Below are 14,179 nucleotides of genomic sequence, written 5' to 3'. Positions count from 1 at the left end.
TTAATAAGTACCGAATATGGACTGAAAGTAAAACGGAGGAAGACGAAAATAATGAGAAGTAGTGGAAATGAGGACAGCGAGAAACTTAACATGAAAATTTGGGATCACAAAGTAGACAAAGTTCAACAATTTTCATATCTAGGTATCAAAATAACTATAGACATAAAAAGTACATTGATAATGGCAAAAAGGACATTCCTGGCCAAGAGAAGTCTACTAGTAGCAAACACGAGTCTTAAGTTGAAGAAGAGATCTCTGACAATTTACGTCCATCTTGTAAAATGTCTTGGAGCGTATTATCAGTGAGCTATGTTTCTTCGTAAGGTGACGTAACAGAAGGTGTTACGCTCATCTGTTTATTTCGCGGCACAGCAGGTCAACAAACTCATGGAAGCAGGAAAGTATGTATCCTTCCCCTCCTCCTTCCACGGCACAAGCCCACAGGTAGTACGGTTTCTCCAATACGCTGTAATCGTTACACTTCCTATTTTGGACCGTAACTATCAGGGGTAGTCACAACTTTTTAAGTATGTTAAGTTGTAGAATAAATTTTAATTCAGTTTCCGGTACCTATGTGCAGTCTACGTACACATTAAAATCAGTGCGCCGCATTACCGTAGCAGGATGCTATAGGAGTAAAAAAAAAGTGGCAACCTACTGATAAATTGGACTCTCATACGATAACGCGTTTACTGTATTTGAAGAGGAACAACGTTGCAACAGTGGTGCTTAAAAGGTACACGTGAACGTCCAAAACGGACCTCATATGACAGCGCTCAGATGGTGCAGAAGCCTCAACAGTGCTCAATCAAGTGTAATCACGAAGAGCGGAGTAGCAGACCATCCCTGTGTGAAAAGCCACGTGTAGCAAAAGAAGAGGAGGTCCTGGCGCTCAAAGACCGACGTATCACAAACTACGAATGGTGGAAAAAGTAAAGTCGTTTATAGATCATTCTGCAACATAATGTACGACATTTACAAAGATTACCGCCGGCAGGGGTCCGCGATTACTCACATCCGTTCAAAATCTCGCCGAACTAAGACTGAAGTGAAAATGTTGCAGCCCTGCCCACGCCAGGCCAGATGTTTTCCTTAGCTGCTTAACCACACGGACAGTCACTAGAACGCTGGGGCAAAGGAGGAAAACAAACATGCATATTCACGACCGCAGGGGGAATCGAAAACCAAACCGTCAGTGGGGAATATTTTTGGGGACTACCATTGTGGTGCGATCAGATTATGCCCGAAAGAGGCAAACCGTCTCAAGAGCATACTACCAAAATCTGATGGCAGGGTTACAGGTGACAGTCAATAAGAAGCGTTGCAGAAAGCTGCCCCAAAGGGTGTTTTTGTTCCACCACAACGTACCGGCTCTCTCCGCACGGGACACAATCACAAGTACTGCTTCTTTGAGGCTTCTAATTTTGCCCCCTCCCCCAGTATTATCCTGCCATGTCAACTAGATGATTTTTCCTCTCCCAACGGATGAAAAATCCATTTAAGTACAGGCACTTCGAGGATGACGAAGAGGTGATTTCGAGATGCAACGTTTCCTGGACAGTCAGAATTCCCGCTCCACAACCAAGCTATTCGCTAAGTCATTCATCCATCGTTGGAAAACATGAGTCGTATTCAAGAGCGAAGGACGAATAGCATCATGAAATTTCATGGTCACAGCTTTATATTTTTTCGAGGTGGAGATCTCTGATTAGCCCCTCGTATCATCACCATACTACCAGTTGGATTTCTGTCCTAGAGCATCATTTCGTACTGTCTTCCTATTGATGTGTTTTCGCTGAAGTTTTGAGATGACAGCAAGACGAACTGTAAAAGTTAATAAGACGGAAAAGTAGTCATCTCATCCACCCTAGTCTCTGCGTAGCAAGAAAAGCTGTGCAAAATTGGTGAAGTATGACAACAGAATCTGAGATGATAGTGCCGTGAGCTTACGTGATGAATACTTTCAGGGTGGCACCGCTTTTATCTTGTCGCTGTTATCAACAACTGCAAGAGTCTTCAAAGGTTTCTTCTTACTGTCCAGAAGAAAGGGTTTGTTACATGTTTGTAGGCAATTTTGCAATGTTAAAGCCTTCTTCTAAGTTGTAGCTTACAACCCTCCCCCACTAAGAGGCGTTGCTTATCTATGTTTTAAACAGGCTTCCACCGTTCCCAAAGCAATTCCAACAATGTAAAGAACGTCCACAGAAAATAAAATTTGCACCTGTGAGTTATAACCACGTTCTCCGAAATTGTTTAAATATACTTATAGTTTACTGATCTTTCTCGTGCACTCTTTCTACGTCAACTCGTATATGTCTAAGTGGCTTATACCAAGGGTTCGCCGATGCTTATATTTCTGGATTGAGCATAAGGTGTCACTCAATGTTAAAGGGAGTTTTAAGTGGACGTAACAGCATCATAGATTAAACTTTAATGTATAAAATCGGTAGGAAATATTTGAAGACATCGGTTGTAAGTGCTACTCTCAGATGTAAAGCTGGCAGAAATGAGAAATTCAAACAAGCCAAAATTTCGACATAACTTGTCAACAGGTGAGTACTCATATCTGGAGAATCAAATTTTTAATTACGAGTAATGATGTTTTAAATACTTATTTTTGTGTCAACCTTTAGAACTGAATTAGGTAATTGTTTTGCACCGGATTCCTTGTTGAAGCTAGATAATCGCTGTATCAAATTAGAGTTGTAATACTTGTCATTTTAGAATTCTTATTACATCTGTCTAGCACAATTACGAGTTTCGAACATTTGAAAGAACCGCCTCCCTATAAATAATTTATAGCTATTAAAATTAAAACCTCATGAACACATGCTAATGATCCAAATATTGTCCATATCATGTGTACACAATTCTGCAAGCCCAATCTTAGTCATAAAATATACTGTCAGGAAGAGATTGTGCCTTTTTGTTGCAGTTTTGACCATTTCCGAATAGCTCTAACACAAATCATACTAGCCGAACTTTTTTTCTCGTTACGGATAAACCCCTGAATAAAACTCTCTGTATGTATTCAGTCTGAGAACCTTTATTTAGTTAATGAATATCTTAACTATCCGTTTTAAATCTAGTAATTATTTACCTGGAATCATGCTCCCCCCATCCCAATCAATAAAACACGGCAAATGTAGCCTCACTGTTAGATTTTAATAATTTATACTCCAGTAAATTTAATTTTAATGATTAAAACACAGTAAAAAAGACTTGAATGAACTGTGACAGGAGCCCGAACAACAAGGGACTGACGTAGTAGGACATATATTAAAACTGTGAAGTATAGCATTGATAATGGCCAGTTGCTAGCCGAAACTTATATTTGCTCTAATAAAACCTGAAAGGACAGGATGACTTACTGCTGTGCGCCATCGTTTTGAAAGAATAAGTTGATCCAAACGCCCCACTCCTATTACAATTTCCGTGCTCGGCCCACTACAGGTTTCCATATATTGCCCATATTTGCCACATTTTGGTAAAGAGCGTCAGTGGATACATTTATGACTATAAACTTTATTTCCGTCGATACTTTCTTTGGGTGGGGTGATAAATCTTCTACAATGCGACCCACCAAGGCGTCATCTCAACCAACGTCCTCGATTATTTTTGGGTATATTCCAAGCTTTGTCTTGCTCTAGGGTTTTTATCATTTACACTTAATACTAGTACCATGGAAGTTATTCCCTCATATCTTAACATGTGTCCTACCGTCCTGTTCCTTCTTCTTGTTAATTTTTGCCACAAACTCCTCTCCCAATTCTACGAGGCACTTTTTTTCCTTTATTGAGTTTCGATTCCCTCTGAAGGGGGCGGGCTGGCAGCAGCTTAGTACGCCGCTCTTCAGCCTACAGAATTTGTTTTAAAAAGACTTAAACGGTAAAACGGCGGAAAATCGTGGAACTTGAAACATGGCCACACAAACTTGTTATAGAACAAAGGGTTGATGATGCTAATAAAATACATATGAAGTAAACAGGTAAAAGAATAGACAGACAATTACAAAAACAAGGTGACTGGTTTCTGTTTGCAGAAGGTATAAAATTTACACCCAGTGACAGCACGGTTTCTGATCGCAACACTTTGGAATGACGAACATCACTGAACATTTACTTGAACACTGCACTAAAAAATTTACACAAATATGATAAACCACAGCCGAGGGCAGATGGAGGGAACCTGGACAGATGACGGGAAAGGAAAGGGGGGTGGGACAGGAGAGAAAAAAACTAAGTGGAGGGAGGGGGGGAAAAGGAGCCCCAATGGAGGACGAGGACCCATAAGAGTGGGCAGGTGCTGGGTCGACATGACAGGGAGTGGGGAAAGGCAGAGGAGGGGTATACAAATGGACTTGGGGGGGGAGGGGAGGCATAGAGAGGTGAGGTGGAGAGAAAACAGGATGGAATGGGGGGAGGGGGAGAGGGAACCTGGGGAAAGGACTGAGGATCAGAGTTGATAGGAGAGATAAATGGAGGGACAGAGGGCATCATCTGGGAGGGTGAATTGATGGAAGCCACCTTGGGAAAGGAGATAAAGGGTGTAGAGATGGAGGGTAGGGGGACACAACAGTAAAAGAGTGGCAGAGGGCAGGGATTGAAGAGGAGAGGAGCAACCAGAGGGAGAGGGGGATCAAGGTGGCGGGAATTGTAGAGTATGCAGATATGTTCGAGGATGAGGAGCAGATGGGGGAATGGAATAAGGTTGTAGAGGATGCGTGTGGGGGACAGGAGGCATATATGGAGGGCGAGGCGAAGTGCATGGTGCTTGAGCATCTGGAGGGACTTATATAATTTGGGGGAGGGGGGGGGAGGGGGTCCGGATATCCAGGTGGGACTGACATAATAGAGGATGGGATGGATTAAGGATTTGTAGGTGTGGAGGGCGGTAGAGGAGTGCAACCCCCACGTCTGGCCATAGAGAAGTTTGAGGAGTCAGAGGCGGTTGTGGACTTTGAATTGGATGGAGCTGAAATGAGGGATTCAGGTGAGGTGACTGTCAATGGTGAGGCGGAGAGGTTGGGCACAGATGGTAAGGGAAAAATCCAGGAGCTGGAAGGAGTGAGTGGTACGACCTATGATGATTGTCTTGGTCTTGGAAGGATTGATTCTCAGAAGCCACTGGCTACACCATGCAGCAAGAAGGTCAAGGTGATTCTGGCGTTGGGACAGTTGGAGGGTAGGAGCGAGGGCTAGGAACGAGGTGTCATTGGCATACTGCAGAAGGTGTAATGGAGGGGGGGGGGGGCATATCTACCGAGTACAGGAGGTAGAGGTGAGGGGAGAGGACAGAACCTTGGGCACACCTGCAGAGGCAGAGGCTCTCTTTATTCCTTTTCTTATCAGTGAATTTTCCGTACCATTCTGTAGTAAGACACAGCAAACTCTTCGATTCTTTTTCTTTGTGGTTTTCCTTCGTTCCATGATTCACTTTCATATAACGTCGTGCTCCAATGTGCCGTCTCCACACCGTTGCGTCCTCATGGTAAGATCGACGTCTGAGACTAGTAGAATTTTTTTAGAAAATAACGTCCAATTACATAAGCTAGTCTGCTTTCTACGTCCTCCTTGCTTTGCCCGCCATCTGTTGTTTGTTTCAAAGATACTACAATTCCTTCATTTCGCGTCATTCGCAGTCACTAATTTTGATGTTTTATCGCTTATCTCATTTCACCTAGTCATCATAGTTTCCATCTTCCTTTGTATGAGTCGCAGTCCAGATTTTGTGCTCAGTAGACTGTTAATTGCAGTCAGTATTTCTTGCGTTCTTCCTCACTCGCACTGAGGATTGCAATGTCGTCTGCCAAGTATGTCATCAATACTCCATCACAGTGAATTTCAACCCCAATTCTGAACCTATCCTTTATCTCCGTTATTGCTTCTTCATTGTACAAATAGAACAGCAGGGGAGAAAGAGTGCTTCCCTGCTTTACAACCTTTTTCATCCGACCATATTACTTTTGATTTTAGGTCCCTCCCGGTTATTATTCATATTGCACAGTGCACACATTTCCCAAAAGCATGCACCTACCTTTATTAAAAATTCGACAGTCGCCACCATTTTACATAGTCGAACATTTTCTCTAGGTAAACAGATCCTTTGAAAGTATGTCGATTCTTTTTTCAGCTGTCGAGCTCAACGTCCCAACTGCCTCTGGATACCTAAAATCAATCTGATAGTCGCTTATAACAGATTTCAATTTTCTTTTGCAGTTGTTCACATATTATTAAATTAAGAAACATGTGTATGAGCTGTTAGGCTGATGTTCCCATAATTCTAATTATTTTCGGCCCTTGCTATCGTCGGTATTGTGTGGATGATATTTTTCCAAAAGTCGTATGGTATGTCCCCTATTTCGTACGTTCCACATAACAATTTTAACCGTTGTGTGGTTTTCATTTTCCCTAGGACTTTTAATGTGTCTTCCCATCCCTGACTGTCTTCCGAATGAACTATTTCTTCTGTCACCTCCGCATACTTACTTCCGCTCGCAGAGGCCGTCAGTGTATTCTTTCTACCTAGATGCGATCTCATTAAAATTATTCCGCACTCTTAATGCTGCATCTTTCGTACACACAAAGATAACTTCTAATGGAAATTAGAACTTTTTAACAATATGTAGAGACAATTTCAGTTTTAGAATGTTCAAACGGCTCTGAGTACTATGCGACTTAACTTCTGAGGTCATCAGTCGCCCAGAACTTAGAACTAATTAATCCAAACTAACCTAAGGACATCACACACATCCATGCCTGAGGCAGGATTCGAACCTGCGACCGCAACGGTCACGCGGTTCCAGACTGAAGCGCCTCTAACCGCACGGCCACACCGGCCGGCTCAGTTTTAGAAACTCGATGCAAACGTTCTGTTTTAACACAGGGTTATCATACATAGCGTAACAAACTGAATAACAGTTGGTCATTGAAATGTAATTAAATGTAAATTAAAGAGATGTTAGTTTAAGGATGAGAAGTTTCAGGACGAGACACAGGCAGGTTGTTGCGAAGTTACAGTTTCGGGAGCTACGGCGAGAGAAAGTTAGGTACTTCTGCTCATTGTTTGACGTTAGGACAATGGTGCTTTCCATCGCTTAAATTTCCGCTACACTTGTGAACAAGGCCGGCAGGTTAACAACGCACCTTCCAGAATTTACGTCATAGCCTTTGTTCGCTTGATTGCAAGGAGCCCTGGTGGAGTTGCACAGTATCCAGCGCCCGGGCGACCTCCTAACAGCCGATCCTTTTGTCTCGGCCATAGATCAAGGGGCCAACACTTGTGCGGCGGTTTTGTTACGGCTTACATATGAAACTAACGGTTTCTGAATCTCCTTCATCACTAGCATAATTGCATCTGATATATTTTCCCCTGGATCAATATTTTCTATTTCTTGGATACTGGGAATTTCTGGTGCACCACTTTCATGATGATTTTTTTATTCTATTCTTGACGCGTGTGAAAAATTAGTCGTAGAAAGAGAAAGAAGTACAAATGGTTCCTGAAAAATCAGTAAAATGTAGCATTTATATCCTTGAGATTGGTGGCAACACATCAGTATTAGAAGTTAAAAACGAAAAAGCGTTGCCAGTACTGATGCCCAGCTGAAGCTGCTGCTATTGTGTTACTAGATAAAAACAGTCCATTTTCGTAGGGTAAAGTGACAGTGTGAAGAACATTTTATACAGAAGTTCTTTCCTTTAAAACTCCTATATTCGGACCATTGTAGGTTTCGTGACCTGGGGTTTAGTTCTTAAAGTATCACGTAAAATAGCAAGAAGCGTTATAGGCTGTATTATACCAAGAGCAAACTGTTATCGAGTAAGGGCGAGGTTGAGAGTGAGTGTCGTACTTTTCTCCAAACACATAACTTTATTTCCAAAACTCCCATTAACCGAAAATAATATTCAAACCTACATTGAATCTAAAAATAATATAACTTTAATCCAGTGAAGTGGATACACCTCGTGCACTTCATGACCAATTACAAAATGCAACTACAATAGTAGATAGTAAGACAAGTTCAAGAAAAAAATTTATCACTTCCCGATTATCCATTCATGGAAAAATACTGCTGTGGCATGCATGACAATAAGCCTCACTAAGATTAAAATCAAGTTGTAAACACTTGTTGCCGGCCGGAGTGGCCGTGCGGTTCTAGGCGCTACAGTCGCAGGTTCGAATCCTGCCTCGGGCATGGATGTGTGTGATGTTCTTAGGTTAGTTAGGTTTAAATAGTTCTAAGTTCAAAGGGACTGATGACCACAGCAGTTAAGTCCCATAGTGCTCAGAGCCATTTGAACCATTTTAAACACCTGTTGCTTTACATAAACACCCACATTTAAGATAAGTGTCAATAAAATTTATAACGACTTGTTCTCAAACTGAACTCCGATATGGCTGCAGGCACCACAATCGCAAATTAAAGGCAACCAACTTGCCATTGACTAGCCAAACCAACGGTTGTAAGATGACGAGAGACTTTCTGGATAACGAACAAGGCATCTGACACTTCTGTGCACACAATGAGGAACACCAGGTTTCACAATTCCGGGCAGGCGATCATTAGCGCACTGAGTGAACCGATGGTAGGCACCGCCATTGAAGATACTGCCCCAGCAAAAACTAACAGTGGAGCACTCGCTGCGGTGAGGACTCCACTGATGGTCGCTGCAGGCGTCAACGGGTGGCGGCAGAAACCTACGTTCAGGAGGCGCCACAGTCGCGCTGCCCACGGGGCTACCAATTGTGGCGACAGAGGCGAGCTCGTGAGTTCAAATGCATCGGGACAATGGCGACTTTCGTGTCGCCACATAAACATTGTCTACCATCAAGTAATGCTCGTGATAAATAGCGACTGAGAGCTACGTTGATCAACGACATGAGGATGCAGAAGGCAATGGAAACCACTGCATTAAAGACACGTAACGTGTATCCACGGGACATGTGGCCTGTAATTGAAGAAGTGTCATGATGATCTCTCCATTGGCAAAAGATTCCGGAATAGTCCCCCATTCGGATCTCCGGGAGGGGACTGCCAAGGGGGAGGTTACCATGAGAAAAAGATTGAATAATCAACGAAAGCATAACGTTCTACGAGCTAGGGCGTGGTATGTTAGAAGCTTGAACGTGGTAGGGAAACTAGAAAATCTGAAAAGGGAAATGCAAAGGCTCAATCTAGATGTAGTAGGGGTCAGTGAAGTGAAGTGGAAGGAAGACAAGGATTTCTGATCAGATGAGTATCGGGTAATATCAACAGCAGCAGAAAATGGTATAACAGGTGTAGGATTCGTTATGAATAGGAAGGTAGGGCAGGGGGTGTGTTGCTGTGAACAGTTCAGTGACCGGGTTGTTCTAATCAGAATCGACAGCAGACCAACACCGACAACGATAGTTCAGGTATACATGCCGACGTCGCAAGCTGAAGATGAACAGATAGAGATAGTGTATGAGGATATTGAAAGGGTAATGCAATATGTAAAGGGGGATGAAAATCTAATAGTCATGGGCGACTGGAATGCAGTTGTAGGAGAAGCAGTAGAAGAAAAGGTTACAGGAGAATATGGTCTTGGGACAGGGAATGAAAGAGGAGAAAGACTAACTGAGTTCTGTAACAAGTTTCAGCTAGTAATAGCGAATACCCTGTTCAAGAATCACAAGAGGAGGAGGTATACTTGGAAAAGGCCGGGAGATACGGGAAGATTTCAATTAGATTACATCATGGTCAGACAGAGATTCCGAAATCAGATACTGGATTGTAAGGCGTACCCAGGAGCAGATATAGACTCAGATCACAATAAAGTAGTAATGAAGAGTAGGCTGAAGTTCAAGACATTAGTCAGGAAGAATCAATACGCAAAGAAGTGGGATACGGAAGTACTAAGAAATGACGAGATACGTTTGAAGTTCTCTAACGCTATAGATACAGCAATAAGGAATAGCGCAGTAGGCAGTACAGTTGAAGAGGAATGGACATCTCTAAAGAGGGCCATCACAGGAAGTTGGGTAGGAAAACATAAGTACCAAGAAGGTAGCTGCGAAGAAACCATGGGTAACAGAAGAAGTACTTCAGTTGATTGATGGAAGGAGGAAGTACAAACATGTTCCGGGAAAATCAGGAATACAGAAATACAAGTCGCTGAGGAATGAAATAAATAGGAAGTGCAGGGAAGCTAAGACGAAATGGCTGCAGGAAAAACGTGAAGACATCGAAAAAGATATGGTTGTCGAAAGGACAGACTCAGCATACAGCAAAGTCAAAACAACCTTTGGTGACATTAAAAGCAACGGTGGTAACATTAAGAGTGCAACGGGAATTCCACAGTTAAATCCAGAGGAGAGAGCAGATAGGTGGAATAAATACATTGTAAGCCTCTACGAGGGTGAAGATATGTCTGATGTGATAGAAGAAGAAACAGGAGTCGATTTAGAAGAGATAGGGGATCCAGTATTAGAATCGGAATTTAAAAGAGCTTTTGAGGACTTACGGTCAAATAAGGCAGAAGGGATAGATAACATTCCATCAGAATTTCTAAAATCATTGGGGGAAGTGGCAACAAAACGACTATTCACGTTGGTGTGCAGAATATATGAGTCTGGCGATATACCATCTGACTTTCGGCAGAGCATCATCCACACAATTCCGAAGACGGCAAGAGCTGACAAGTGTGAGAATTATCGCACAATCAGCTTAACAGCTCATGCATCGAAGCTGCTTACAAGAATAATATACAGACGAATGGAAAAGAAAATTGAGAATGCGCTAGGTGACGATCAGTTTGGCTTTAGGAAAAGTAAAGAGACGAGAGAGGCAATTCTGACGTTACGGCTAATAATGGAAGCAAGGCTAAAGAAAAATCAAGACACTTTCATAGGATTTGTCGACCTGGAAAAAGCGTTCGACAATATAAAATGGTGCAAGCTGTTCGAGAACCTGAAAAAAGTAGGGGTAAGCTATAGGGAGAGACGGGTCATATACAATATGTACAACAAGCAAGAGGTAATAATAAGAGTGGACGATCAAGAACGAAGTGCTCGGTTTAGGAAGGGTGTAAGGCAAGGCTGTAGCCTTTCGCCCCTACTCTTCAATCTGTACATCGAGGAAGCACTGATGGAAATAAAAGAAAGGTTCAGGAGTGGAATTAAAATTCGAGGTGAAAGGATATCAATGATACGATTCGCTGATGACATTGCTATCCTGAGTGAAAGTGAAGAAGAATTAAATGATCTGCTGAACGGAATGAACAGTCTAATGAGTACACAGTATGGTTTGAGAGTAAATCAGAGAAAGACGAAGGTAATGAGAAGTAGTAGAAATGAGAACAGCGAGAAACTTAACATCAGGATTGATGGTCACGAAGTCAATGAAGTTAAGGAATTCTGCTACCTAGGCAGTAAAATAACCAATGACGGACGGAGCAAGGAGGACATCAAAAACAGACTCGCTATGGCAAAAAAAGCATTTCTGGCCAAGAGAAGTCTACTAATATCAAATACCGGCCTTTATTTGCGGAAGAAATTTCTGAGGATGTACGTCTGGAGTACAGCAATGTATGGTAGTGAAACATGGACTGTGGGAAAACCGGAACAGAAGAGAATCGAAGCATTTGAGATGTGGCGCTATAGACGAATGTTGAAAATTAGGTGGACTGATAAGGTAAGGAATGATGAGGTTCTACGCAGAATTGGAGAGGAAAGGAATATGTGGAAAACACTGATAAGGAGAAGGTACTGGATGATAGGACATCTGCTAAGAGATGAGGGAATGACTTCCATGGTACTAGAGGGAGTTGGAGAGGGCAAAAACCGTAGAGGAAGACAGAGATTGGAATACGTCAAGCAAATAATTGAGGACGTAGGTTGCAAGTGCTACTCTGAGATGAGCAGAGGAAAGGAATTTGTGGCGGGCCGCATCAAACCAGTCAGTAGACTGATGACCAGAAAAAAAAATCATAAAGAGCAACGGAATAGTGAATGTCTGTACGTGTTCTAATCTCTGTTATATTATTCTCATGGTGCTATCTGATACTTATGATGGTGGCTGTAGAATTAACGCAAAATCTACTTAAAATGCCCATTACCTAAAATTACCTCCAAGGTTTTGCCTGCACGTATACTGAACACACCTCCTCCTCTTCACCTCTGTATCCGTCTCTTCCGCCCTCTTTCCGTCCACCTCATTCTCCCACCCTCCCACCTCTGTCAACTCCTTCTCATCTGTCTATCTCTTCTCTCTCTCTGTCTGTCTTTCTCTCTCTCTCTCTTTCTCTCTCTCTTTCTCTCTCTCTCTCTCTGTCTCCCTCTCATGTTCTCCACTCCCTCTCTATTTCCTCCACCCACTATTTTCCTTCTCTTCCCTCTGACCATATCCTCCTACTCCTCCCCTCTCTCTTTTGATCTCTGCCTCCTTCCCTCTTTCTTCTGCACCTCCCGACCAATCCTCTATACTTTCCAGCAGCCTCCTGTATCTCTCAATCCTCTCCTCTTTCGGATCCCTCTTCCACCTTGCCCTCTACTCATCTGAACCTGTCCCCAGCAGTGCTAATCTGCAAACGTAGCCCCTACAATACAGTTTAATAAAGCAGACCAACACATCATTTGTTTACCCCTGGCATACAAGCTGCAATGCAAAACAGATCAATGAAGCAGGCCAATACTATTTCAACTCACCTGTCACGCAGGGCATTCTCCATGTGTGAGCCAGGTAAACCATTTCTTGTAATCGACATGTAGGCTGCCCTGCAAAGCAGGTTGATTTGACAGTCAGATCCTATTCCCACACATGTCTGTAATACAGGGCAGCATGTATTCCAGTGGCTGGGAAAAACACACTTTTCCCATATCGTCCCTCACATTGTAGCTAGGAGGTTATTAGCCACACAGTGCTGATATTCATGAGGCCCGCTGTTCCTGTGCCCAATTTGGTTCAAACAAATTGAGCGGTCTGGGACGAGACCTTGTATAAACATACACATCTACCACCTGCATTTCAAAGTAATAAAGGTGAAAGTTGCTTTATATCTCAAAGAAAATAGTTTTAACGGCACATTAGTTAAAGTCACGTATACTGGAAACGGCAGTACCATATAGCATCAAACTAAAAGTAAACTGACGAGCAAAGAGCCGGTGCTTTCATTTTTGGTGTAGATCTATTGCATCTTCTACATGTTTGGGCAGTAGAATTTAGTCTTTGGCTTGCCATACCACATGAATGATGTATAGGGTAGTCACCCTTTTCCTGTGTATATACGGATGTTGTTTAGGACAGTGATTACTAACTGAAAACGAGGGATATTGCACATTAGGCATGTTGAGAAAAGAATTACGAATGCCATTGATCGAACCCAGAACGTCCCTGTTTACGTGTAGTGTGTTGCTGTGATGTGATCATTACTCATTTAATATTGAGAATGTGAAAGGTAGTCCTGTGGACTAGAAAGCCAACTGATTGCCCCATTGCTACTGAGTGGATCGTTTTTTTGCATGCAGTAGCCTGCCGTGTTCCTGTCATTGGCCTAGCAATCGTCTAGCTGCGGTTACTGCAGAAGGATGAGATTCATGGTGACGGCAGCTAGCCGGAGTGCAGGGTGAATTTAGACCACATATTGCTGACCATGGAACTAACTCACCCACACCTTTATGGTGATTTATAATAACGATGTCGTTATCGGTCCTGTACTATGCTAGTGGAGATAGTACATGCGTGGGATATTGGTGCAATTTATTGATATCTTGTGTAAGGGTACATAATTGCCTATACAATAGCTTCTACCTGGATTTCCCACCGTTATTTACAGCTCTATTATAATGTAATAATATTGGACTCCTCTAAGGCAACCTGATATTGATGTATATAGTGCACATTTTTGACCTTGTAGTCATTGTAATATTATGTGAGAAGTATGTTGTATACACAATTTTGTGTAAAAAATATATGTCCTTGACTTTGATATTTCTTTGATATTGTATCAGAGGTATTTGTGCCTTTGACTTTCAAGTGAAGTAATGCCATTTGGCGCCATTTTTAAGCATCATTATAATACTTTGCTGTGACAGGCTGGAAAGATGGGAAGGGAGATGTGGGACATGTAGCACAATTAAGCTATCTCCACCATATTGCGATTTTTAAAATTTCCTACTTATTGTTAAATTTCCCACCATCTTCGTTTTTTTTTAATTT

This window comes from Schistocerca americana, chromosome 2 (assembly GCF_021461395.2).
Source record: "Schistocerca americana isolate TAMUIC-IGC-003095 chromosome 2, iqSchAmer2.1, whole genome shotgun sequence".
Classification (NCBI taxonomy): domain Eukaryota; kingdom Metazoa; phylum Arthropoda; class Insecta; order Orthoptera; family Acrididae; genus Schistocerca; species Schistocerca americana.
Note: the sequence above shows the minus strand (reverse complement) of the source record.